Genomic DNA, 26,158 nt, shown 5'->3' on the forward strand with positions numbered 1-26,158 from the left:
TTTTTCGAAGTGTAGTGTAATCACCGAATACCTGAGGAAATTTAATGTGGACAAGTAAATGATACACGTTACAAGGATTTTATCTTTAGGTCTATTACCTAGAATTTTAGTATTCCTCTGCAAAATTGATGGGAACACCGATACTAAGTAAAAACCCATTTTATGAAATGTTAGCACCAACATCATTCTGTATAAAACTGAATTTTACAGAAAGCCAGAAACTGGCTTTATTCAAATTATTTTTGTCCAAATTATTTTATGCAAAATAATCCAGATTATTTTATTGTGGAAAACAAAAGCAGTTCGTTCTCGTCCCCTGATACTATCAGAGAGCACACGTCAGCAGTATCCTCTTTGCTAAACGAATTGGGATATGGGGCACATTGGTGACTTCAACGGCTCACACTTGAATATTGTACTTTATCAGTGTTTTTTTACTTCCCAACATTGCCATCTTCATTAAAGAATCTCATGAGAATGCCTTTCCTTGTGCTAGCTGCCCTAGGGAGACGTCACACAGGTGACACTGTTGGGGGCCTGCTGTCCCATCAGTAGTAGCTCCATCTCTGATTTCCTACAAGTACCTTTAGACCAAAGGCAGGTCGCCGGTCTCCTGGTTCCAGGGGACCCCCAGAGAGCCCAGGTGCCGCCTCCTGTTGGATCGGGAGGAAGTACCGCCCTGCATTAGTGTGTTTGGTTGCCTTTTCTTGTATGGGCACTGGGAGAGCACTCTTAGTCGTGATGATGCAGTGAGACATCAGAGAGTGGACTTCTCTCTCCTCGTCTTCACTGACTGCAGGGTTTCGTGAAAAGGCTTATCATCTTCTTCATGAAATGTGTAAAAGAAAATGTTTGCCTGTAGCATGTAGCCAGTCATGAGAAGAGAGTTCTGTTTGCCCAGGTGATAGGCCCCACAGAGGTGGAGTGGGGATACACTTGTCTCTTATTGACGTCGGCTTTGCCCCCGCTAGAGGTTAATGGTATGCTTAAAACAGTCTCAGAACATGCAATAACTAGGCGAGATTTCTTAGTCTTTTTAGTGTGCTTTGCAAAATGATCCAATATTGAAGCCTAAATATTCAGTCATCCCTTTATGGTCCTATAGGTCTGGGTTTGGAGTCATCCTTGCTACTTGGGTGTGCCTCTTCGTAAGTGACCTTGGAAGAGCTATAAAACCTCAGTGAACTCAGCTCTGTCACCTGTAAAATAAATATGATTGAGTTTCCGTGAGGATTAGAAACTGACGTGTCTGATGCAGTGATTCGGGACATAGTGAGCATCCGAAATGTGTTAGTTCTCCCTTTCTTCTTAGCCAAAAATACAAGAAATAAAATATGGAGGTTAACAGCTTATTGAAATATACTTAACATACCATGCAATTCACCCACAATATGGAGACTCGAATGGAATGATGTGCATGGGAAAATCAGCTTATTGATGCTTTGCCCATATCCACAGATATACATATACATACATACATACATACATATATATATATATATATATGGAAATCCTCTTGAATGACTCTTGCTAAGATTCCTGATCATCATGATGCCGTGCCCTTTTGCCCTTTTTTTCCTCCTCTATTTCCCAGCTCCTCACTGTACCCCTTTACACACCCATATGCACAGGCATCCAAGTGCACACACATACACACTGAGCTAGGATAGCCTTTGTTTAAAAGAGTCAAAAAATATTCAAAATATGATGGGAGGGAAAGTAGGCAACTTTTGGAATACATATTAGCAATTACTAATGGATTTGGGGGGATTCATGGGGAGCCCTTGCAGAGGACGGACAGCTATATTTTCTGTTTGTAACTTTTCCATAGGATCTGTTGCCATGTCCCACCAACAGCTTAACTGCCTAACTGAAAAGGGGGACAGCCCCAACGAAACCACAGGAAATGGACCCCCCAATCTGGCTCACCCAAACCTGGACACATTCACCCCAGAGGAGCTGCTGCGGCAAATGAAGAAGCTGCTGATGGAGAACCATCAGCTGAAAGGTAAGCAACACCTGGCCCCCGTGTTTCTCCATTCACCCTGGACCTTCCTGAATATAATACCCTTTGTAATAAGGCTTGTTGGTGAACTCCCTGCTCTCTGTCTGGTTCCCAAGGAGCAGAAAGAGCACAGAATTAAGCTTTCAGTAAGGCTAAAGCTGCTTTCATTGTTTACTTTTGGGTGAAGGTAAGAATAAAAAGTATTTTATGTGTCTCAGGGAAATGGCATAATGACATTTAGCTAATTTGAAAGGAAACAGAACGAAAGAAAGGAAACAGAATGAAAGAAGGCTGCTATTATTGTAGAGTTAGTCCTAAATATCATTACTTTGTTAAGAGGAAGCATTCTAATATCTCAAGCCATGGCTTTTGGCAGGACCTGTGTTTGAATCTGGTTAGTCTTTGTAGTTATACACAGGTACTTGTGCTATATGGAGGTAACCAAATCAATTTTATTTTCTTGAGTCTTATGAGGACTAGAAATACCCTTAGACCCGCTGGTCCTGTCTGAAAACAAAAGCCCCTCATCTTGCTACAGTCTTCTTCTGGCTGACCCTTAGGCCCAGGCCCAACATGGCATCTTTAGATCCAGAGCCTCCTGGTGAAGGGGTCTGAGGGGCAGTGAGATTCATGAAGTCAGGTTCAGTCCCCTGGTGTGTGACACCCTCACTCTGAACCCCATACAGAAGCCATGAAGCTAAATAACCAAGCTATGAAAGGACGATTTGAGGAGCTTTCAGCCTGGACAGAGAAACGGAAAGAAGAACGCCTGTTATTTGAGATCCAGAGCAAAGAAGCCAAAGAACGCCTAATGGCCTTGAGTCATGAAAATGAAAAATTGAAGGAAGAACTTGGAAAACTAAAAGGGGAAAACAGAAATGTCATTCCAGGTGAGCAGACTGATTGGCTGTGATTTTATTTTACTAATATTTGTAGTATCTTATTTGTAGAACCTTATTTGTCTGGACTTCTAGATCAAAGCCTTTCATGGTTCAGGTTAGACAGATGTTTTGCATTACCTTGAAAGAAGTGTTCTTGCTGAGAAGATTGGTTGCAGTTTTAAGGGCCATGAATAATCACTGTTGGGGGAAAGAAATTTGTAAAGCTTTGACCGTATTGATTATAGTCAAAAGAATGTTGCAGTTATAAACTAACATTTTGTATTCATTACAGACAGTGCAGAAGGACCTCTACCTAGAACCATCCAAGTGTGTTTTTAGTGTGTGTCTGTGATATAAAATTGCATTTTAAGAAATCTGTTACTCAGAAGTGTTACTTGTTGACCTTGTCCTTCCTCTCTGTCTAAGATAGATTCATCACTTTTCATTGTACATTTACTTCTGAAAGATGGTTTAAGAAATGTCATCTTGTGATAGAAGATTATACAGGGTTGCCGTGTTTTCATTGACCCAAAGAACCTGGGAAATACGCTCACAGCCAAGAGTGGGTATCAAAGATGTTAGTGAAAAACAAAGCAGAGCAGATGTGCAGCCTCTGCCTGGTTGCTCGCGCTCACTGGGTATTATTTGTTTACATGGACACAACTGCTGTTCATTTTCTTCCAAACCTGGATCTTAACTCTTTGGAGGACAGAGCACTGGGTTGATTCAGGGAGGACGTAACTCCAGATATCAGTGATCTTTCTTGAGACTTTACCTTGAACTTTGATGATCTCTAATTCCTTGAATGGGTAAAGAATGTGAACAGAGAAATAAAATGGAAAGAAAGTAATGAAAAGGGGATGGTATAGAATAATCTAAAGAATGAAAAGTTGTTTAGAAAAGTATCAGTTGGTATCAGTGATCTACTCATCAACTCGTGCTCGTGAGACAATGGAAACATTGAGCTTTAATACATTCATGTTAGTGTTGGAAATGTTTCACTGTGGATAAGGCTTACCACATCTGATGCTTCAACGTGTCTTCCAGTTGGAAGAGCATTAAGTCACGTTTGGGGGGAAATCGCTCATTGTCTGAATGTTTTTGAGGTGTAATACTCTGAAGAAATGATTACACCTGGGACATATGAGTAATTTTCTATTCTCTGGAAGAAAATGTCTTATATGGTTTTCCTCCCTTGGCTTTTGGGAGGTGAACTGACAGTTGGCTTCAGCCGGCTGGGACCTAGCACATTGAAGCCAAAAAGGAAGCTTCCAGAAGCAGTTTGAGATTGTCTGCCTGGAGGTTTTCTTACAGATCCCAGCATTGGAAGAAGTTGAGATCAGAAGTTGAAACTGTGGACAGCTTGTGTCAGTGTAGGCGATCTGTCGAAGTGAGCTACAAGCAGGACTCAGAAACGAGTCCTTGGGACACAAGACTTGGGTATTTGCGACAATGAGATACTTGGGGCTCTTTAATACCCTTGGTCATCAGCCTTCTCCCCCCCAAACTGTGCCTCTCGGGCTGACCCCTTGCCTCCCTTGAGGTGGTTTTTAGATTTAGGCGGTCATCTTCCTCACTTAGTAAAGCTCTCAAGGCCTGGGACTTGTCTCACTCATGCTGGCCCATGTTTGCCACTGTTCCCACAGGGGGGAATCCCCCCTCAGCATCAGGGCTTCTCAAGTGTTTTGTCCTACACAGGGAAGAGAGTTGGAAATTTCCTCTCGAGATCTGCCTTCCAATCCTCAGGGTGAGGCAGAGGCATTAATGGTTCTGTTTGATTTCACTGAATTATACTTTATATAATGTCTCTACAGAGTAGTTTTTCAATTTTAATTGCAGACTGCTAGGCGAAGGTCATTAGACAGGCTTTTCTTCTTGGATTATAGAATGGGATATCAACTGGGCACGTTGCTAGGACAGTAGGATGGAGATATTATCTAAATACAGAGAAAGACAGAGAAGTTGCTGTGTTTCACAAAGTCAATGGTAAGTGACTAAAAGTGAGGACAGTGTGACAAATGGTGGAATTGGGGCTGAGATCCTAGAAAATAAACCATGGGAGTTCTAGTCCAGGAAGTCAGTGAACAGACTCTCGGGGGTAAAATAGAGAGACATTTAAAGTGTTAGAGTACAAGGTGTCTATGGCCAAACAAATAGATTCATATTTTCTCAAAGGCATTTAAGAGATGCTCAGAATTGTGAAAAAGAAAATTAACCTGACAGTCGGAGGTTCTAGTGTCACGGCCTTATAGCCCTGGTCCTCAGACACTTGTTTAAAACTTCATTCCAGGAACATTCTTTTATAATTAGACAGAAAAGTCAAATAAAGCTCTAAGCCTCTTCCTTTTTAAAAAAAATAAAACTCTATTTCCTACCTTCCTGCCAAGGTAGTTTTGAAAAATCCATTCCATAAAATGTTTTCTGACAGATCAGGTGGGTAAATGTGAAGATTCCTAATGATCCTATGTAGTCTTGCCTTCATCTGTTTGCTTCCTGGTTCCAGGCTCAGTGGTACCTTTCCTTGTATGTTGTCCTTCCTTTACATGTACGTTTCTTTGGTGTGAGTCATTGCTAAGAGAGATGGCACAGGCTCTTAATCTTTCCTTGCAGACCTGACTCTTCCGTTTCACAAGGAGTTGCTTTGCTCAAAGTCCTGTGCTAGTTTCCCAGCAAGGAAATGCTGCAAATGAAGGAAGAGCATGATCTCGATGGTAGGAGGGGCACCTCCCTGCTGCAAGCTAATACCCGTCCATCAGTTTTTAACATTTCATGGACGAGCTGGTTTATGTTCCAAGCACATGCCCTTCTGATACTTTTTGGTTCCACTGCGAACCTTTGGGCCTGGTTACCATCCCTTAGGAAAGCTGTCACAGAGAGGGGTATGTGTGCGGTGCATGTCAGTTTTCTGATGTGTTGCCTCCTCTGACAATCTCAAGTGTACATATTTCTGGTGGTGCCATGCCCTCAAGAGTAGTGAAGGTTTCCTGAGGAGGAAATCAGAGAGGCCGAGAAGGTCAGAGCTGGAAGAGACCAGAGACCCTGTGTGCCATGTCTTTCTTTCTAACTCAGGTAAACTGAGGCTAAGACATTAAGTGAATGTGCTCATGGCAGCACGTACACTGATTAGCTGAGTGTGGAGTCGAGTCTGTTCTCCCTGCTCCCAAGTAAAACCTTGCCTCTAAACAGGGTCTTTCTTCCGACTTTGTCGTATGCAGTGATTGCATCTGGCTGAACACAACACGTACTTGATGTATTGGTGAAATATTAATGTTTATAGAGCCTGAAATTTAATTTTTTTTGAGCTTTCATACCAGCCTCTGAACTTTCAGTTTGCTTATTTCTCACCAGACTTACGTTTAGCATCTTAAAGCACCAACCCAGAGTATTATAGTATCCAGACTATATACCTGGGAGAATTTTGGACCTTTCATTGTGTTTTGCTGTTACTGTGCCAAGTGATGTCCTTGATGCTTTGGCTTCTAAGTGGACATGACAGGTATGGGGAGCGAGGGGGTGGGTGTGCACTTGTGGAGTAAAATAAAAAGCAAGAGGTTGAATTTTGGCAGCATTTTATCCTTATTTTCTGATATTCTGGACTAAAATTTGCAAGTCTACCATTGCCAAGGTCTGGTTGGTTATTTTCATAATATCAGATTATACCAGCATGCTGAGGAAGCCTTTCTTTCATGAGGTGATTTTAATTTGCTATTATTTGAATACAGTAAAATGATATGAAAATGTTATGTCAAAATAAATTGCCAAGGACAAGCTGGAATATTCTGTTGTAAAGCATAGGTGACAAAGATGTTGAAAAACTGCCTTCCCAGTGGGTGTGGAGCACTTGAGTTTGAAAGCCAGGTTCTTAGTTTGATTAGTTAATTTGCTTTGTTCCTCGTCATTTCCAGGACCCCACTGGGGACCCCAAGGCAGTAGCAGAACAGGAAATGGAACAGCTAAAGACCCAGGTGGCGTGCCTTCAAGCTGAAAAGGCAGATCTGCTGGGCATTGTGTCTGAATTACAACTCAAGCTGAACTCAAAAGCACTCTGAAGACTCCTTTGTTGAAATTAGGATGGCTGTAAGTGTTTTGGCTTTGGTTTTGTTTTAAGCAAATCACAAAACCTCACCTGGACAGTTGATACAAATACCACCATTTCTTTTCAACACAGAGGAGCCAAGTAGTGGGAAAATTTCAGTGTAGCAAAGATAAATTGGCTCTTATTTCTTAAGTATCACATAATGCTTGTAAGGGTGATCATTGCTGAAATGGAAAAATATCGACTACCTTTTATGACAAAAGAGACCGTCCTTCTTTTTTCCAGTATGTCCTGACAACCGGCCTTCTCAGTATTTAACAACCGGTAAGTCAGTGATTAGTTGCCAAGACTGATGTTTTCTACGTGGGTATCAGGTTGACGAGTTCCTCCTAACTAAGGTCGGGCTGAAACCTAGAACTAAAATCCCTGATACCTGAACATCCTGGCTTGATTTACATACTATGTAAGATATGATGAAAGCACATCCCAAGACTCAGCATGTGTTTTTCTCAAAGAAGTAAGTTAATCTTCATTTTCAATAATCACAAGAAATAGGGGTGTAGACAGTATAAAATTGATTCTGAAAAAATTAGGTGGTTTGTGGGGAGAGGGAACAGTAGATTTGTCTTTCTTTCATTGTTTGTCAAGTTTAATATGTCACGTAATTTGTGTTTTCTAAACAAACTTAAACTGACAGCCAGTAAGGAGAGGGGAAGTGTGTAAGAAGTGTGACCCAGGAGAAGTGAGAAGCAGCAAGGAAATTCAACCCGAATTGGAAAATTCGCCCTAGAAAATGAAAATAAGCTGTAGTTCAAATGTAGGTCAAAACACTGTGGATGAGTGAGTGGTATGACAAAGGCTCTCCTTCAACCCTGCACCAAATGGCTCCTAACCCACTTACTTGCTGAGCCAGGAACTGAGCCTGTGCACCAGTGAAGTCTGGCAATTTCTAAGATACCAATATTGTTTGTTTTACTTTTTATCACCACTAAGTTCTTTTTTAAAAACCAGTTTTGCTGTCACACAGTTTAAGATTCGGTTGTTCCACAACTCTGTATAGAAAAACTGCAGCTCCTGGGCCACGCCCCACCTGCTTTTCCTGCTTCCCCAGATGACCACTTTCAACAAATTTAGCTGGTTCTTTCCATATTTACCTCCACATATCAGGCTTAAATTGCCCCTTAAAATATCCCCCCTATTTTCAACATAGTTTATCGATCTCCCACTATGAAGGATGAATATTTAACTGTCTTTCATCCCCATCATCGTCATCACACACACATGCTAGACTCACTAAGATAAAAAGAGAGAAGACACTAATTAACAAAATCAGAAATGAAAAAGGGGAAGTTATCATGGGTGCAAATAGAAAGGATCATCCGAGAATACTATGAAAGACTATATGCCACCAAATCCAATAACCTAGAAGAAATGGACAAGTTCTTACATACATACATATAGCCTTCCTAGGCTGAACCATGAAGAACTGGAAAATCTAAACAGACCGATCACCAGTAACGAAATTGAACCAGTCTTCCAAAACCTTCCCAAAAACAAAAGTCCGGGACCAGATGGCTTCACCAGTGAATTCTACCAAACCTTCAAAGAGGATCTAATACCAATCCTGCTCAAACTCTTCCAAAAAATTGAAGAAGAGACAGTACTCCCTAACTCATTTTATGTGGCCAACTTTACCCTGATACCAACATCTGGTAAGGACAACACAAAAAAGAAAACTACAGACCAATATCTCTGATGAATACAGATGCAAAAATCCTAAAACAAAATTCTAGCAAATAGAATGCAACAATGCATTAAAAAGATTATTCATCACGACCAAGTGAGGTTCATCCCAGGGGCACAAAGATGGTTCAACATCTGCAAATCCATCAATGTGCTACATCACATAAACAAAATAAAGGACAAAAATCATATGATTATATCAATTGATGCAGAAAAAGCATTTGACAAGATACAACAGCCATGTATGATTAAAACACTTAATAAAATAGGTATAGAAGGAAAATACTTGTACTTAATAAAGGCTATGTATGACAAACCCTCAGCTAATCTCATAATTAATGGTGAAAAACTGAAGCCCTTTGCTCTACGTTCAGGAACACGACAGGGCTGTCCCCTATCACCTCTGCTTTCCAACATAGTGTTGGAAGTCCTTGCCTGAACAACCAGGCAAGAGAAAGAAATGAAAGGTATCCAAATAGGGAATGAAGAAGTTAAATTATCACTCTTTGCAGATGACATGATGCTATATATAGAAAACCCTAAAGACTCCCCCAAAAAGGTATTAGAAATAATCAACGAATATGGTAAAGCTGCCGGCTACAAAATCAACGTACAAAAGTCCATTGCATTCCTATATACTATCAATGAAATCTCAGAAAAAGAAATGCAAAAAACAATTCCTTTTGCAATTGCAGCAAAAAGAATAAAATACCTAGGAATAAACTTAACCAAGGATGTGAAAGACCTATATGCTGAAAACTACAAGACATTTTTAAAAGAAATTGAAGAAGACTCAAAGAAATGGAAAGACATTCTGCGTTCCTGGATTGGAAGGATCAACATAGTTAAAATGGCCATATTACCCAAAGCAATATACGGATTCAGTGCAATCCCCATCAAAATCCCAATGGCATTTTTTAAAGAAATAGAACAAAAAAATTAATCAGATTTGCTTGGAACCACAATAGGCCCCGAATAGCCAAAGCAATCTTAAGAAAAAAGAACAATGCTGGAGGTATCACACTCCATGACTTCAGCTTGTACTACAGGGCAACAATAATCAAAACAGCATGGTATTGGCAGAAAAACAGACACGTAGACCAATGGAATAGAATTGAGAACCCAGAAATAAAACCACATAAATATGGACAGATAATTTTTGAGAAAGAAGCAAAAATGCAATGGAGAAAAGGTAGCCTCTTCAATAAATGGTGCTGGCAGAATTGGAAAGCCACGTGCAAAAGAATGAAACTGTACTGCTATCTGTCACCGTGTACCAAAATTAATTCAAAATGGATCAAAGACTTAAGCATAAGACCTGAAACAATAAACTGCATGGAAGAAAACATCGGCACTAAACTTATGGACCTTGGGTTCAAAGAGCATTTTATGAATTTGACTCCAAAGGCAAGGGAAGTAAAAGCTAAAATAAATGAATGGGACTGTATGAAACTTAAAAGCTTCTGCACAGCAAAAGAAACCATCGACAAAATAAAGAGGCAACCAACTGAATGGGAGAAGATTTTTGCAAACAGTGCCTCCGATAAGGGGCTAATATCCAAAATATACAAGGAACTCATGCAACTCAACAACAAAAAACAAAAAGTAAGAGAAGATTACAGACAGCATTATCGAATTAAGACTTTTTTTGTTGAAAAAAATGCAGTGATCATCTCATTAAACATTCACAGTGTGAGATGTGATTTCTCCTTAACCTTGGGAATCAATTCTTCTTGGAAAGCAATTCAAATTACCATGAAACATTTGTAGCTGACTGAGGCCTAAGTTACTCAAGATGAGTTACTTGTAACTCCCTACAACTTCTTAAGAAATTATGGAGAGTTAAAATGGGGAACAGATGAGAGACTATCAACTGAGAGGTGACTTATAGTCATTTTATAGAAGAAAGTTTTGAAACAATCATTCAAGAAATAGTAGAAAATCAAGTGCAGATATGTGGCAAAGTCGATGACAATAAAGGATGCATTTTTGAGACTCCTGGTGCTTTTATGTTTGTTCTTCATTCTGAGTAATTCAAGGTTCCACATTCTAAGACTCTGCTACAGTGTCGATGACATTTTATTGCAACTGAATTTATTTCAAAAGTTGATACTGGTTTGGGGTTAGCCTATTCTCAGTCAACTTCCTTCGTAACCAAATTATACTATCTTACTCGTTCAGAATGATGATCTCACAGCAAAACTGGAAACTGCATCTTCAGAATGTCTCCATCTGTGGGGTGGCCAGTTGGCTCAATGGTTAGAGCATCGTGCTCATAACACCAAGGTTGCCGGTTCGATTCCCGCATGGGTCAGTGAGCTGGACCCTCCATAACTAGTAGATTGAAGAGAACGATTTCACTTGGAGCTGAGTTGCGCATCCCACAACTAGATTGGAAACAATTACTTGACATGGAGCTGATGGGTCCTGGAAAAAACACTGTTCCCCAATTGTTAAACAAATTTTGTTTTAAACAGTTTTTTTTAAAAAGGATGCCTACAACTTGTTGAAGAAAATCAATCTTAACAGGAGTTATTATCTATAAAGGAGTACAAAAGTCATGTGAAAAACTAGAGAATAAAAAGAAGTGGAGATAAAAATTATTAAACCTCAAAATTCATATAGTCACGAATGAGGTAGAAAAGCGTGAAGCAGAACACTAAAAATTCTGGGATATTGAAGACTGTGCAAGGCACGATGTACTGGAAAAAATTTTTTAAATTTATTTTTACAGGTTAATTCATTGATTTTTAACATGCCTTAATTCATTTCACTGCAAATTACATTTTTGATATACATATTGTATGTCATTCCTCTACTCCCGTTAAGAGCAGTTACATTTTTATTTTTAGATTTTCGGAACTAAGGTGGTGTTTGCTTCTCTTTTTTAATATTTCAGTTCCCATCATTATTATCACTCAGTTAATCTGTGAGAATCATTCTTTCTGGAAAATCATTTTATTTTTAAGACCAGTTGATATAAAACGAGACTATTAGGTAGTAAATAAAAAGGGTGGTTTAAAAATTGCACCATACTCTTAGATTATTAAGTCATATTGTTCAATTTGTAAAATTTAAAATTAATTCCCTTTTTGGAACAGTCAGATGAGATGATTCAAAATATTTTCATAATTCTGATTTATTTCAATCCATATTGATGATGATGAATATTTTAAACTTCAGGTTTTTTCACATTTAAATTGCCTTCCGAATCATTTAATGCAAACAAACAATATAATTCACATGACAAATTTTTAAAAAATTTTCTTCTCAACAGATTCAAAATAAGCATGATAAAACTCAGAAAACTTCCTTCACACAACTGAAGGAAGAGACCCTCAGGTCAGTTCATAACATCTGCCTTTTGCTGTGCTCACCTTTCATAATCCTTTCCCATTGAGAATGAGCAGGATCTGTCCCTTGCCTCTAACCCTCAGAATGTGGCAAAAAGTGAAGGAATTTTGCACATGTAAGTAACTCAGATCATTCTGAGTCAATCAAAAGGGGAATGAATCTGAGTGAGCCTGATTTCATCAGCTGAAAACCTTTAAAAGAAGACTGAGCCCTGCTCCGGGAAGTGAGAGGTTCCCCTGGCTGCCTCCTGAAGTCTCAGCCATCCTGAGTGAGCGCACATGGCCACGAACCGTGAAGGGCTCTGCCATAGGCTGAATGCTCATGTCATGTCCCCCTGAAATTCATAGGTGAAGTCCTGATGCCCCACGTGAAAGTCTTTGGAAACAGAGCCTTTGGGAGATGATTAGGTCGTGAGGATGGAGCTCTCATGAATGGGACGAGTGCCCTTATAAAAGGCCTAAGAGAGAGCCCTTGCCCCTCTGCCATGTGTCACAGCAAGAAGACCGGTGTCCATGGACCAGGAAGTGGGCCCTCACCAGACACTGCATGTGCAAATGCCTTGGTCTTGTATCATGCAGGGAGTCACACGGGGTCTCAGCCCCCCTCCCCACATAAGAACGGAGGACATGGTGAGGCCAAAAAGAACACCCATGGAGCCATAGCTTAGGGAGTCATACCACTATAGTCTCACTGGCGGCTGGGTTGGAGACACAGGAAGCAGGAACCACGCTATCCGCAACCTGCCATCCACGTATCTCTGCCAAACAATCTCACTTGCTAGCAATCCTCTTCTCTGCAATCTGCAATCCACACTACATCTGTGGGGACAGAGCCAGGAGTGCAGTTTCCAGGCTCTCGGCCTCACGTGGAAAGGTGCTGGCTCAGGTAGTAAATGGCCATCAACTGTGATTGCATGGCCATCAGCTGTGGCTAGTTGGCCATCAGCTGTACCCAGTGAGCCATTGGCCACTAATATAACTGCTGTGGCTACGCTAGCAGCAAATGGGGGCTAGCAAGAAGATGGTGGCTGAATGAACAAGAGCGGATTGCAGTTAGCACGGCAGATTGCAGCTAGCAAGAGGAAGTCGGTCAGTTGGCAGAAAAGCGGACAGCAGGTTGCACGTCGTGTGAATCAAGCCACCAGTGAGACTATAGTGGTATGACTCCCCTACCTATGGCTCCGTGGGTGTTCTTTTTTGGCATAGCCACTTCCTGCGTTCTTATGTGGGGAGCGGGAGCAGAGACCCTGCAGGCTGCCCCGCACGACAACATCCCTTAGAATTTTCATCAGTGAGAAATGCCTGGTGGTGAATCTCTGTTTTTATTTTGTCTGAGTGTTGGCACATATTTTCACTTCGTAGAGAATTCCACGTTGGTAGTTAGTGTCTTTGATGATATGGAAGATGACATTCTGTTGCACTTTGGCTTCCATAATTGCTGTTGAGTAATTGGTTCTCCAACTGTTCCTTTTTTGAACATAATCTATTCCACACCCTGCCCCTGTCCCCACAATCTTTGGTTGCTTTTAAGGTTTTACTCTTTGCTTTGGTTCATGAATCAGGAACAAAGTAATATTCAGAGATTGGAGCTATTGTAGTGCCAGGCCATTGGGATTCATGCCCTGACAAGTTTGCAATGGCCTATTTGTGCCCTGTGATCGTGGAGACTTTTATTTTCTTTCTGACCTCCCATGACCCCTGCAAACGCTTTCCGTCTTAGGCTGTGTATTTTGACCTTGGTGACCACTGTAATTCCTGGCCACACTGAGCCCGGGGAAGTGGTGGTCGTTATGCAGCCAGATGCTGTGACACGTGCTGGTCTTTCCTGCTGGTGTTCGCTCACGGTGCCCAGAGGGCTGGCTTTAGAATTTGGATGACTGCAGTTTTATCTTGAACTGCACTCCTGTTTAACAAGCTTCACAGGTTCTCTGCAGACGGTGTGCCATCGGGGCCTAGGTAACAAGTGCAGCCGGAGCATGGATTCACTTATAAGGACAGGAGGATAATTATTGCTGCTTTTACAATCTGAATTTTCAACCACGTGTGCAGGCCAGACATTTAGTGCAATAAATTCCGTGAGTGAGGCAAACAACTAGTGTATAAGTTAGCTTTAAACTGTGAATATATGTTGTTCCCTTTTGGTGGTGTTTTGAACTGAAATAACACGCAAGGGGGCAATGTCTGCAGGGGCCGACCCATGGGTATATCAACAGGCTTTTAAGAGTCACTCCCCACTTTGTAGTTTCAAGTTGGCTCTAGATTTGTTTATTTAGATACACACTGATCATTGATGTGACATCTGAGACTGAAAGTGTGGCTTTGACCATAGAAAGGTGGTAGAATTTTATTAACAACAAAGAAAAAGATCTGAGCCTTATTATGAAAACAAAAGCACACATTTTCTTGGTTTGAAGTATAATAGAAAATCACCTCAATGAAGCTTCCATAGCCCGATGCCCCCAAAAGCAATTCAGAAAGCCCATGCCTGGAGGGTTCATCCTCAAGGAATCAGCTGTTCTTAGGAGGACACATTAAAAGTGTGCTTCAACCTTGTTATAAGAATAGGTGCAATAGAATAATAACAGAGTAAAGAAATTCAGGTTGATTTCGCTGGAGGAAGTGAAAGGTTTCCTCATGATAATGGTTGAAATTTGGAGGGTCAGACTCAACAGATGTGAGGGGGAATTGAGCTCCATAGGTCAGGGGAGTGAGATGTGGGTGGTCTACCTGCTGTCACAGAGGGTTTCAGGAAAGGGGTGGTGCTTTCATTGTTACTAGATCAGAAAGGTGACTGGGCCCCAGCAAGTTAGAGGGGAGGAGAGGCAGGATGCCTGCTGAGTGGAGTTCCAATTCTCCTCTCCCCGACTCCCTGACAACCTTTAATACTCTTTTTTTCTGCAGAAGATTTGTCTCTTCTGGACATTTCACGTATATGGAACCATACAGGGTGTGGCTTTTTATGACTAGATGATTTCCCTTAGCATCATGTTTTCAATTTGTATCCTTATTGTAATGTGTAGCATTACAGATTCCTTAGAACAGCTGAATAATATTCCACTGTGTGCATATACTGCATTTGTCTATCCATTTGTCAGTTGATGGGCATGGATTGTTTTTCCATTTGGGCACTATGACACATAATGATGGTATGAACATGGGCGTGGGATGCTAATTGATTTTCAGGGTCGTGATCCTAGACCCCAAACAAGCGTCTTGGGTTGACCAGCACACTAGTAAAGTGTGTGTGTGTGTGTGTGTGTGTGTGTGTGTGTGTGTGTATGTGTGTGTGTGTATATATATATATATATATATATAAATAATACTTCTGAGTCTCTATTATGTCCTTTGATTACACTAAATACTGGGTTTTGGAACATAATTATGATTGGGATAACCATACTAGGAGTTGGGGATTGTTTGTTTTTCTAAAAATGTGTAAGTGTGGAAAACAATTGTCATGCAGTTGTTTTGAATCAAAACTAGTTTGAATCATAAAGCTCCTGAGCTGCTTAGCAGTGAACACACACAGTTGCAAGGCCCTGAACTGCACCCACTCCTGGCTGCAGCTGCCATAGGGATGCAGACATGGACAGTTCATCTGATTGGAACTGGCGTGATGAGAAGTCCAGGAGAATGGTTTTAGACTCTTAAGTTAGCATTTGGGACTTTAATTTCTTTGGATTGATAATGCACTAATTAGTACGGAAGGACAGTTCTTATAACAAATATTTCTTCACTGTGGTAAATGTATATACCACAGTTGTATGCTGGTGACACCTCATTGAGTAATCTTTTGAGGATGTTAGAGAAACAGAGACCCTCATTGGGAATACATTTTTTAAAAGTAGCACAAGATAACTCGTCTATTCAGAAGGAAGGGCAGACATACAGGAAATGGTCGTTATATTATCACTTATCTTCCAAGACAGAAAGTTTTGTTTGCTGTTGGATTTAGTAAGCAGCTAGATTACAGAAACATTAAAATGTCAAATAAAAAATCCCTGTTTTTTCTCCCTTAGCTGAATCTTTGCTGCTGCTATTGCCAGTGTGTGCCGATGGTGCTTAGAATGTGGCCCTTCAGTGTTTTCTCCTTGGGCCAAGGTGGAGGATAAACTTGGCAGCTCTTCCAGGGTAGGTTTTGAACTCTGTACCTCCAAGAAGCTGGGAAACAGGCTGGCAACCTAGTATGCCCTTTCTGTTCCCTGAACTGCCCACACTAAGTGGGGATTTCCAGAATTCCCCCCATTTGCTGCTGCTGTGCATATGTTCTGCAAAGTGAGTTAGTTTTTCATTCCTGGTGTAGTAACTTAATTTGATGCAAGGTTTGTGATAGGAGATTGGACCTGTTTCTAGCTTCAGCATGGAAGACCTGCTCCTCACTCTCTCTCTCTCTCTCTCTCTCTCTCTCTCTCTCTCTCTCTCTCTCTCTCTCTCTCTCTCTCTCTCTCTCTCTGTCTTCTCTTTCTTTCTAGAGTGGTCTGACTCCTTTTATTTATATTCACACAAAATAGGGTCTTAAGCAGGTCAGCATTCAAAAATTATGTGGTTAAGAATTAAACCAAACCAACCCAGAAAGTCCTAAAACTATAAATGACATTTGAGATACAGAGAATAAGGCAGAAATGGAATAGCAGATTTTGATCCAGAACACACACAAACCTTCCAGTAAACTGGAAGGGCAGGACCCAGCAGCATAGGCTGGAAACAGTGCCAGCTGAAGTTTTGTGCCACCTTTCTAGCCAGGTTCCTAGACGAGCTGGAGAGGTGAGTCCCTACCTTCCCCCAGAGAACTCTAGAGAACACTTGTTTCTACCTTCCCAACCCTGGGCAAAGCCCCCCCACTCACCTGTGTCTCCTTTTTCAATTCACTTAACTCACTTGTGATTTCAAGAGATTTCAACAATCTCTACTAACATGGCCATGTAGTATCTAGTTTTACAAATATTTCAGCCTCTTCTTTAAAAAAGTGCCTGACATATTCAGTCAATGAATGGCACCATGCCAGGTACTGAGGAAGAAGAATGGCACACATATTAAATGTGAGATCTAGATTTTTGAAGAAAGAGAAAAATTCTATGATAAAATCCTATCTAAGCCATCCAATTCTGGCAGTTTGGGGAAGCTCACCTAATTTTCTTTTTCTTTTTTTTTAAATAATTTTTAAAAAATTTTTTGTTTTATTGGGTAATATTGGGGAACAGTGTGTTTCTCCAGGGCCCATCAGTTCCAAGTGATTGTCCTTCAATCTAGTTGTGGAGGGTGCAGTTCAGCTCCAAGTCCAGTGGCTGTTTCATTGCAGGGGGTGCAGGCACCATCCCATGCAGGAATGGAACCAGCAATTTTGTTGTTGAGAGCTCACTCTCTAACCAACTGAGCCATCCAGCTGCCCCTCTGGAGGAAGCTCAGTGGCAGCTCATTGTCTTCAATCTAGTTGTAGAGGGCACAACTCACTGGAGCGTGTGGGAATCGAACCGGCAACCGTGTTGTTCAGAGCTTGTGCTCTAACCAGCTGAGCCATCTGCCTCCACCACATAATTTTCTTTTTCTTTTTTCAAAAACGATCACATAAAATGATGCACAATCAGGGCGCGACATTCTACCTGGCATATGGTGAGTGGACAACAAATGTTGGCTTCTATGGTTATTATTCTTTTATTTTGCTCAGCCACATACAATCATTGCACAGTATTTTACCCTTATCTACTGTAATACGTTCTCACTCTCTCATTTTCTCTTCCTTCCCTGACTCTCTCCTTCTTCATCTTTTTCTCTCTGCCCTTGTTGTGGCCAACTCCACAACCATCCTCCAAGTCCTCTCCTACTTTTATTGCCATCCTTTCAATCAATAATTTCCTCAGGCAATTAGTGCCAATGGGTATGTTTATTTTTAATTCCTGTAGAGTAAGGAAGTGTTTCCTATTAAATGTAGATGTACATTATCAACTTTAAATATAAATCATTAAATCACTATATCAATTTAGACTAAGAGGTCTGGTCTGACAGTATGAATGCATATCACCCAAATATCATCGCTTATGGGGAGATTCCTCTAATCTTCAAGAACTGATCTGCCTGTGGTGTAGCCGACTGAGTCTAGAACGTAGAGAAAGGACTGCTTCTGCTTCCATGGCACCATTTTGTAATCACAGCAAGGATGCATATGACTCAGCTCTTGGCATTTTCCTTCAGTCTCCTCTACAAAATGTGGGCCATTTGGGTGGCATCTTGGCTCCTGTTGATCTCATTTCTTTGATCAATCCAGAAATTTCTGGTAAGAAGGCGTTTGACACCTCCTCCTACAGCACTGTTTTCTGGAAGTGAACCTGCACTTACACGGTCTCAAAACTCAAGTGACATCCTGTTTCTGGGGCTCTGGAGCATCTCTCAAAGACATTTGCTGTTAATGCCTCAAAAGATGATTTAGAGCTCATTTTCCATGAAAGTATTCCTTAGCACCGGAAATTAAGGTCTGCCTCCGATTCGAAAATCAAATTATAACCACAGAAACATTTTTTCAGGAAATTGGAATTTCCTGGTTGAAAGGAGTCTGATGTCAAGGAAGTATCTGCACATTAACAGTATTTTAAGGGAGGAACAAGGAGGCTCCACATGGTTGTTGCAGAACATAGGGTAACAGTTATTCCAACTGGGACTGGTTCGGCCATGAGTCTTTAATGTGTGTTAAAAAAATGTGAGATAAAGTTTTTATTTTTAATTCTCCATAACTACAAGATGGCCTCAGTTTCCCATTTTTAAAAATTTGTCACATTGCTTTTTCAACTTTGACATTTTCTCTTTTTAAGATTACAAGCTGTAGGGTGAGAGTTGGTTATAACCTTCCCTCAAATATGGAGTCACACTCTATAAAACTAGGGTCACTGCATTAAATAATAACCCACAAGTGGAATAAGTTTTCTGATTTGCATTACTTGTACAAAGGCTTCAATTTGGGAGGCATGACGCTAACGAATAAAGTGGATGCTGCAGTAATTTTTCTCACGAATGTTGGATTACAGGGTAAGTTTCAAATTCAGAACCACATATAGTGGCGCTTTGATTAACCTTTTCTCACAAAGACTCCTCAGATTTCTTTTTTTGTGAAAAGGAAAGAGCAACACGACTCCAGTTATTCACAGGCCACGCAGTAAGAAACAATAAATACTAGGAATTTATTGGCAAGCTTTGGATCAGGCTTTATGTGTTTGTTAGCAGATTTCGAATGCATCTCTGAAATCGGATGGCCAAGGCCAATTATCAAAACAGATTGCATCTCACTGCCCTCCTGCTGGCTTTTCTAGTTATCCTACAAATGGAATTTAGATTTCTCCAATTGACTACAAAATAGCATTTGGCCAAATATTTATGATCACATTTTCTGTGGTCTGGTTTTAAAACAAATCAAAATTGTGAAATCCTTTTGTGTCAGTTTTGTCATTCTGAAACTGACCCCTGATAGTGAGTTTGGGACAATGCCTGAAAATGATGAGATGACATCAGATTAAGCATGTTTGTTATAATTTTATTTTTCTGCTTAATTTACAGGTGTTAGAATATGTGGTCCAAAGGACTTAGAAATGCATTTCTCATTCAGCTGAATAATCCACAGGTGGCCTGGCTTCCAGGGCTGCTGGATTCTGGCCCCCACCTGCTGGACTCCTCCCACTATATCAAGTCTCTCCTTCCGTCCTTCCCAGCTTAGACAGGTCTTTTCCTCAACGGCCAATCCCTCCACTTGTGTTTTGGATCCCATCTTCCTGTTCTTTCTCTAGGTCTTTACAGTAGTAACAGCCTGTTCTCTATTTCGTAACTTTAGTCTGTACTTCCAACTGAATCCTCGCTTTAGCTTTTAAATATGTTCAAGAGTCTCCCATTAAAAGTGAGTGTGCTTGGCGCTCTCACACTGCCCCCGGTACCCTACTATATCCCTCCCCTCCACCTCCAAACTCCTTCAAAACTTATTAGGACTCACAGCATCCACTGCCTCACCACCCACTTACTGCCTAACCCGTTTCCATCTCGCCTCCGCCTATTGTCAACACCTTTCAGTGAAGACACCAGTTACGTCCCTGCAGTAAAATCCAGTGCATACTGTCCAGGCCTCATTCTCCTTGAGGTCTTAGCATCATTCAGGGCAGCGGGTCACTGGCTTCCTTTCGAACCATTCGCTCTTTCTTTGCCTTCTATGACCCAGCCCTCACCTTGTTTCCTCACTTCCTCTCTGGCTACATCTCGGTCCCATCTGCAGACGTGTATCCCGCTTCCCAGCCCCTGTAATCACACCTTCCAGCCACTGAATTTACTCTTTGCTCTGGTTTATCTCACCTATGCCCAAAGTTTAAATTATGACCTATGTGAAGTTGAGTCATAAATAGATGTCTCCGTTTTAATCCTCTGAGTCCTTCCTGATCTATAGATCCAGTTAGTTTCTTGACATGTGCACTTGGCTGTCTCAGAGATTCCTTCAGCTCAGCAGTTCTCAAACTTGTTCCTCAACCTCCAAACCCAGTCCTATTTCTATGTTCCATTTTCGTTAATGGGCCCCACCATTCACCAGGCCCTGCTAGCTTACCTCTCACCCAATCCATCACGGAATTCTGGCTATTTCTTACGTCCTGACTCTCTTCTGAATTCTTCGCTTCCCTCGGTTTCCACCCTAGTCTAAGATAGCAACGTCTCTCATGTGGTATATTGCATTAGCCTGAAAAGTGGCTTTGCTGCCTCCAGGATGATCTCTACTGGGCAGAATAACCCTTTCAAATGCTAATCTGATCGTGCCATCCCCTAGATAAGACACTTCAGAAATTGCCCTCTACACATAGGAGAAAGACTAAAATTCGAACTGTGAGTGACCCGGGCCTGCGTGATCTGGCTTCCATCTCAGATGCTGGCTTTCCCAGCACCACCTCCCGCACCTTTCTTTCTATGCTCCCACCTCTTTGGCCTTTTTCAGGCTGTGCCATTCTCTCTTGTCACAGAACCTTCTCCCATGCTATTCCTTCTGTCTGGATCATGCTTCTACCCCTCTACTACTTACTCAGTTGGCTGCTGTCTTCCTACAATAAAAGCTTAAGCTTCACGTCCTCATGGCACCCGTTCTGACTTCTCTTGCTTCTCTCCTTCTTGGCACTGATCATGGTTATAATTTTTCATTTGCTTGTTATGATTGGTGAATGTCTGTCTTTCCTGCTAGACTCAATTCCACAAGGTCATGAATTATGTCTGTTTTTATTAATTTTTATGCCTCTAGTCCCAGGCAGAAAAACACAATAGTAACTGAAGTGATATGTGTAAGAGGAGAGATTCCTTACGTGGCCCTATAACATTTTTCTATCTACAAGGAAACTGTGTGTAATTACTGTTAGATTTGGGATGTCTTGAGAGTCCGGTGAAGTGGCCAGCAGAAAGCTTCATGGTACACGTGAGAGGGCATGTAACAGGCTATTGTGTGTGTTCTTTTAGGGGAGGCTGTGCGTACAAAAAACTAATTTCCCAGAAGAAATAGATTGTCGCCTTCACTTTATTTCCTCTATAGATGAAGAATAACAATGAATGGAAAAAGTTAATTCAGGATAACTTCAGGTAAGGTCCACACTATGCCAAGAACAGAGAGAGTATATTACAGGACAGTCAATATTATCCAAGGTTGGCTTTGGAGAAATGCAGTGGGTGTTGTTCCCTACACAACGGGAAGCATAGAGAACGGAGTTCCAAGAAATATTACCAGAAGGAAAATCCTTGTGTTCCTAAGAGTTGGTCCCACCTTTTCTCCTGAGGCGGAGCATTTATTGTGTTCTACTGTCCAGCCCTAACCCATGGGACTTGAGAGAGGTCACACTATCCATGTCCCAGGAAGAAATTCCATGTGATCCATGCCAGTCATTGTGATCCAGTTTATCGTGTCAGTTACTGAATCAGATGTGGGCATTTTCACCTAGAGAAATGTCAGAAGTCTTCTGAGTCCCTTTTTTGATTTTTTAATTAAAATGTATTGGGATGCCAATGGTTAGTAAAAGTACATAGGTTTCAAGTACAATTCTGTCCTACAATATACTCGTGTCACATTGTGTGTCCACCACCCAGAGTCGGTTCTCCTTCCATTACCATATATTTGACCCTGCTTACCCTCATCTACCACCTCTCTCCCTCCTTACCCTCTTGTAACCACTAAACTATTGTCTGTGTCTATGAGTTTTTGTTTCTTTGTCTTGTTTCTTTGTTTCTTTAGTTTTATATCCCACATATCAGTGAAATGAAATAGTTCTCGACTTTTTCTCTGTAATTTATTTCGCTTAGCATAAGAATCTCAAGATCCCTCCATGTTGTCACAAATGGCACTATTTCCTCTTTTCTTACGGCCCAATAGTATTCCATTGTGTATATATACCACAACTTCTTTATCCAGTCATCTATCGAAGGACACTTTGGGTGTTTCCATGTCTTGGCCACCGTAAATAAAGCAGCGATGAACAGCAGAGCACGTATTTCACTCTTTGTAGAGGCACATGGGATAATAGTCCTTCTCCTCCCCTCCATGCTGTTGTGTCTGACTGCTCTGGCAAGTGTTACACCCGCTTGTGACAATGAGGAGAACTGGCCTGCGAAAGAGTGACATGCTGAGGATGGCTGAGAGGGAAGACAGAGCACAGGGGTGGCAGGCTAACCGTCCCCATTGGGGGGTGGGTGGGCACGCACAATCTGCTGGACACACAGATACAAGGTCATGTGTGTGGGTGTGCACAAGAGAACTTTGTTCTGTGCTTCAGTTTCCTTCTACTTTTTATTTATGTATAAATAAATAATCTCCATCATGGAACAGTCTTGTAGCACTGTATTTCAGGAATAAGAGTGGCGGTCAATCACTTTCATCAATTTCATTTACAGGTGAAAGAAAGATTGTGGCGTAGAAATCACTGAAAATTCCCTCAGCCTGTCTCATGGTCTTCTGGGTCTGTAAAAAGAGAATTACTGTTTATCCCATGAGAGTCATTTCAGGATGACTACACCTGTCTCACCTGGCTCATTTTGCTTTTCCAATATTCTCGTTCAGGAGTCATTTACCATATTTTCCTCGGACATTTTCTTGTCTGCTACGCTCAAATGAGGCTTTACCTGTTTTCGTAAACAATTTTACCACCAAAGCACCTGTATAATTTGTTTGGCAATCTTGAATCTTGGCCTATGATGTCCAAGCAAGGAAACCCATCTCTTAATCATATGTTAGATTTCCCCGCGTGATTAGCTGTCCTCCTCTGCCTCTGAAGTTCAGAGTTCCTAGAGATACCAGTAAATCCTCCCCCTGGAAGGGCAGGTTCTATGTAAGTTGGTCACACCTGGAGACAAGTTATATGATGGAAGGAAATCACATTTATTGAGCACATACATGTAGTAGGTACTGAATTAGGCCCTTAATTTCTGTTATTTCATTTAATTCTCATAACTCTGTGAAGTATGAATTTTCCACAGTTTACAGAAGGGGAAATAGAATACGATTGAATGATTTGCCCAAGGCCACACAGTTAGAAAATGGTGGACGCAGACTATGAGTACAAACCTCTATAACAACAAAGTTCATACACTTTTACCTAGAGCAGGGCAAGAAATTAATTCCTCTGAATGAGGACTGGTATATATCAGCCATGCTGATGAGGCAAGGGTGACTTCAGTGATATCAGTGCAGGTGTGAAAGGAACACCGCGGGGATGAGCAAAACAGTCCTTTCAGAAACAAGAGACAATACGGGAAAGGTAGGACTCCAAACTTCCACAGCAGTGATGTCTGATAGAACTGTTTGTGGTGATGGAAACGTCCTATGTCAGCCCTGTCCCACCTGGCAGCCTCTCACCACATTAGCTATGCAGCAAGTACAGTGTGCGGGGGTGGGGTTGATGGCGAGACTTTGTCAGCCCTTCCTAACCGCGTGGATTCCTTTTCCCTCTTGTTTACCCGATGAGCAGGGGTCGCTCTACCAGTTGTTAGTTTTCTTTCTCAGAGTAAATTGTTCCTTATACAGCTGTAAATGTGGTGTGTATGTGGGGGGAGATGAGTTCAGGATATTCCTACGTGGCCGTCTTAAACCAGAACCCAGTCCAGCAATTTCGAAATGTCATTGCCCTGCTTTCTGGCCTCCATAGTGTCTGACGAGCAACATGCTGTGCATCTCATTGCAGATCCTTTGTACTGACTGGTTTTTTGTTTCTTTGTTTGCTGCTTTCCAGATTGTTTGTCCGTGGCTTTCAAGAGTTTGGTGATGTGTGTATGAACCTCTTTGATTTATAATTTTTGGAGTTCATTAAGCTTCTAGAATATGTAGATCTGCATCTTTTCTCAAATTTAGAAAGTTTTCAGCTATGGTTTCTTTAAATATTCTTTATGCTTTCTTTTCTGCTTTTACTTTTATTAGCATTTATTTGATGCTGAACTCATTCCCGGGCCATAAGTTTTAGTTTCTTCACTTTCTTCTCAGAGATCTTTTCCTTCTGTGCAACCTCCTCTTCTGGTTTAGGAACAATAACAATCTGCTCTTTCTCAGTTAGGATCATCTGTGTGTTGCAGGGAGAGCTCCTGTATGGGTTAATACCCCCCTGAGCTCTGTAAGTTCTGGGCTGCATCTTGAGAGCTTTGTTCACCCGGATGTGTTCAATGACCAGAGAGTCTACATCTGAACCCTTAAGTTCAGCATTGCTCTCTGCATTTTTAAGCATGTGCAGTGAAAATTCTGCTCTCTTTTTGGGTTGGACTGTGTGTCCAACCCTATTGTTTGGCCTGGGCACACCTCCTAACTCCGCCGTTATAACGACGGGACAGCACACATTGCTTTTGTAATGTGACATCCTTTAGATACTTGGTGACTTTTCAGATATGCACACCCTTGTTGGCCTGGGCAGTTTCACGAGTGTTCTTAAAATGAACAGGTAGATGCGAACCTCTTGATTTACATGATTTTGTGGGGTTCTCTGAGTCAAGCGAGTAGTGAACCATTTTCAGAGGTGACCTCAGGCTGCTTACGGGAAGAACTCTTTATGGGTTTTTTTGTTTGTTTGTTTGTTTGTTTGTTTGTTTTTTTCTGCCTTCTCTTCTTCTGGGATTCCCACTGTATGTTGGTTTGGTTGAACTCTCGGGCTCTGTGTATTTTCTTCATCCTTTTGCGTTTTAGCTCTTCCAACTGAATAACTTCTTTAGGTCTATTTTCCAGGTTACAGATTCTTTATTCTGTTTATACAATTCTGCTATTGAAATCCTGTAGGGAGCATTTTAATTATTATACTTCTCATCACTAGGATTCGTATTTGGCTCTTGTTAATAATTTCTGTCTCTTGATTGATATTTTCTGTTTGTTCACACATTATTCTTATGACTCCCTTTAACTATTTCAACATATTTGAGATACATGATTAAAAATCTTTCTCTAGTAATTCCAATCAGTGTGCTTCCTCAGAGACAATGACAGTTAACTTTAATTTTTGTGTGAATGGGCCAAATTTCTTTTCCATGCTTTGTAATTTTTCATTGAAAACTAGACATCCTGAATATTATCATGTAGTCTTTTCAATCAAGGTTTTCTCCCTCCTTAGGGTTTCTGTTGCTTGTAGGTTGTAGCTGCTTGTTTAATGAACTTTAGCAACAATTTTACAGGTCTGTATTCTTTATCATTTGTGATCTCTTAAGTCTCTGTACCTCTAGCTCCTGTTCAGCTTGTGTTTGACCTAAATTTTCTTGAACATTAGAAACAAAAAAGAAAAAGAAAAAAGAGAGAGAGAGAGAGAGAGAGAGAGAGAGAGAGAGAGAGAGAGAGAGAGAGAGAGATTTAATTATATTTTTAAAATCCTAAATTTTTCTGGCTTTGCAAATCTGGGGCACTCCTTCAGTGTGTAGCCAGGCCATTTATACGTCCTCCTTAGCCTTTAATTCCTGCTACACTGAGCCCTGAGATCAGCCAATGGTGAAAGCTTAGAGTTTTCTTGTGTCTTTCCTGAGCAGGCATTCTGCCTTGAGGATGTGTGTGTCTAAGTTTCCAGCACACATGAGTGCCTTTGAATACCTCAATTTTACAAAGACACTCCCTCTCTAGCTCTTCACCCATGGCTTTCACTGGTCTATTGTGTGCCTCAATCTATAATGTTTTGTCCTTACTGGCTGTGGG

At 41.2% G+C, this 26,158-nt stretch overlaps 1 long non-coding RNA gene across 2 annotated transcripts in view; it reads left to right on the top strand.

Moving 5' to 3' along the window:
- The first annotated feature begins 2,695 nt into the window (after window positions 1–2,695).
- LOC148759167 (uncharacterized) overlaps window positions 2,696–26,158 on the top strand; it is an 86,525-nt gene continuing 63,062 nt past the window's right edge. For both annotated transcript variants that reach the window (XR_016018735.1, XR_016018751.1), the window contains exons 1-3: window positions 2,696–2,895; window positions 6,792–6,963; window positions 16,038–16,149. This is a non-coding gene — a long non-coding RNA (uncharacterized LOC148759167). The remainder of the gene's footprint in view (window positions 2,896–6,791; window positions 6,964–16,037; window positions 16,150–26,158) is intronic.

The sequence above is a fragment of the Rhinolophus sinicus genome, chromosome 1 (assembly GCF_057876585.1).
Source record: "Rhinolophus sinicus isolate RSI-liver-muscle chromosome 1, RSI-T2T, whole genome shotgun sequence".
Taxonomy (NCBI): Eukaryota; Metazoa; Chordata; class Mammalia; order Chiroptera; family Rhinolophidae; genus Rhinolophus; species Rhinolophus sinicus.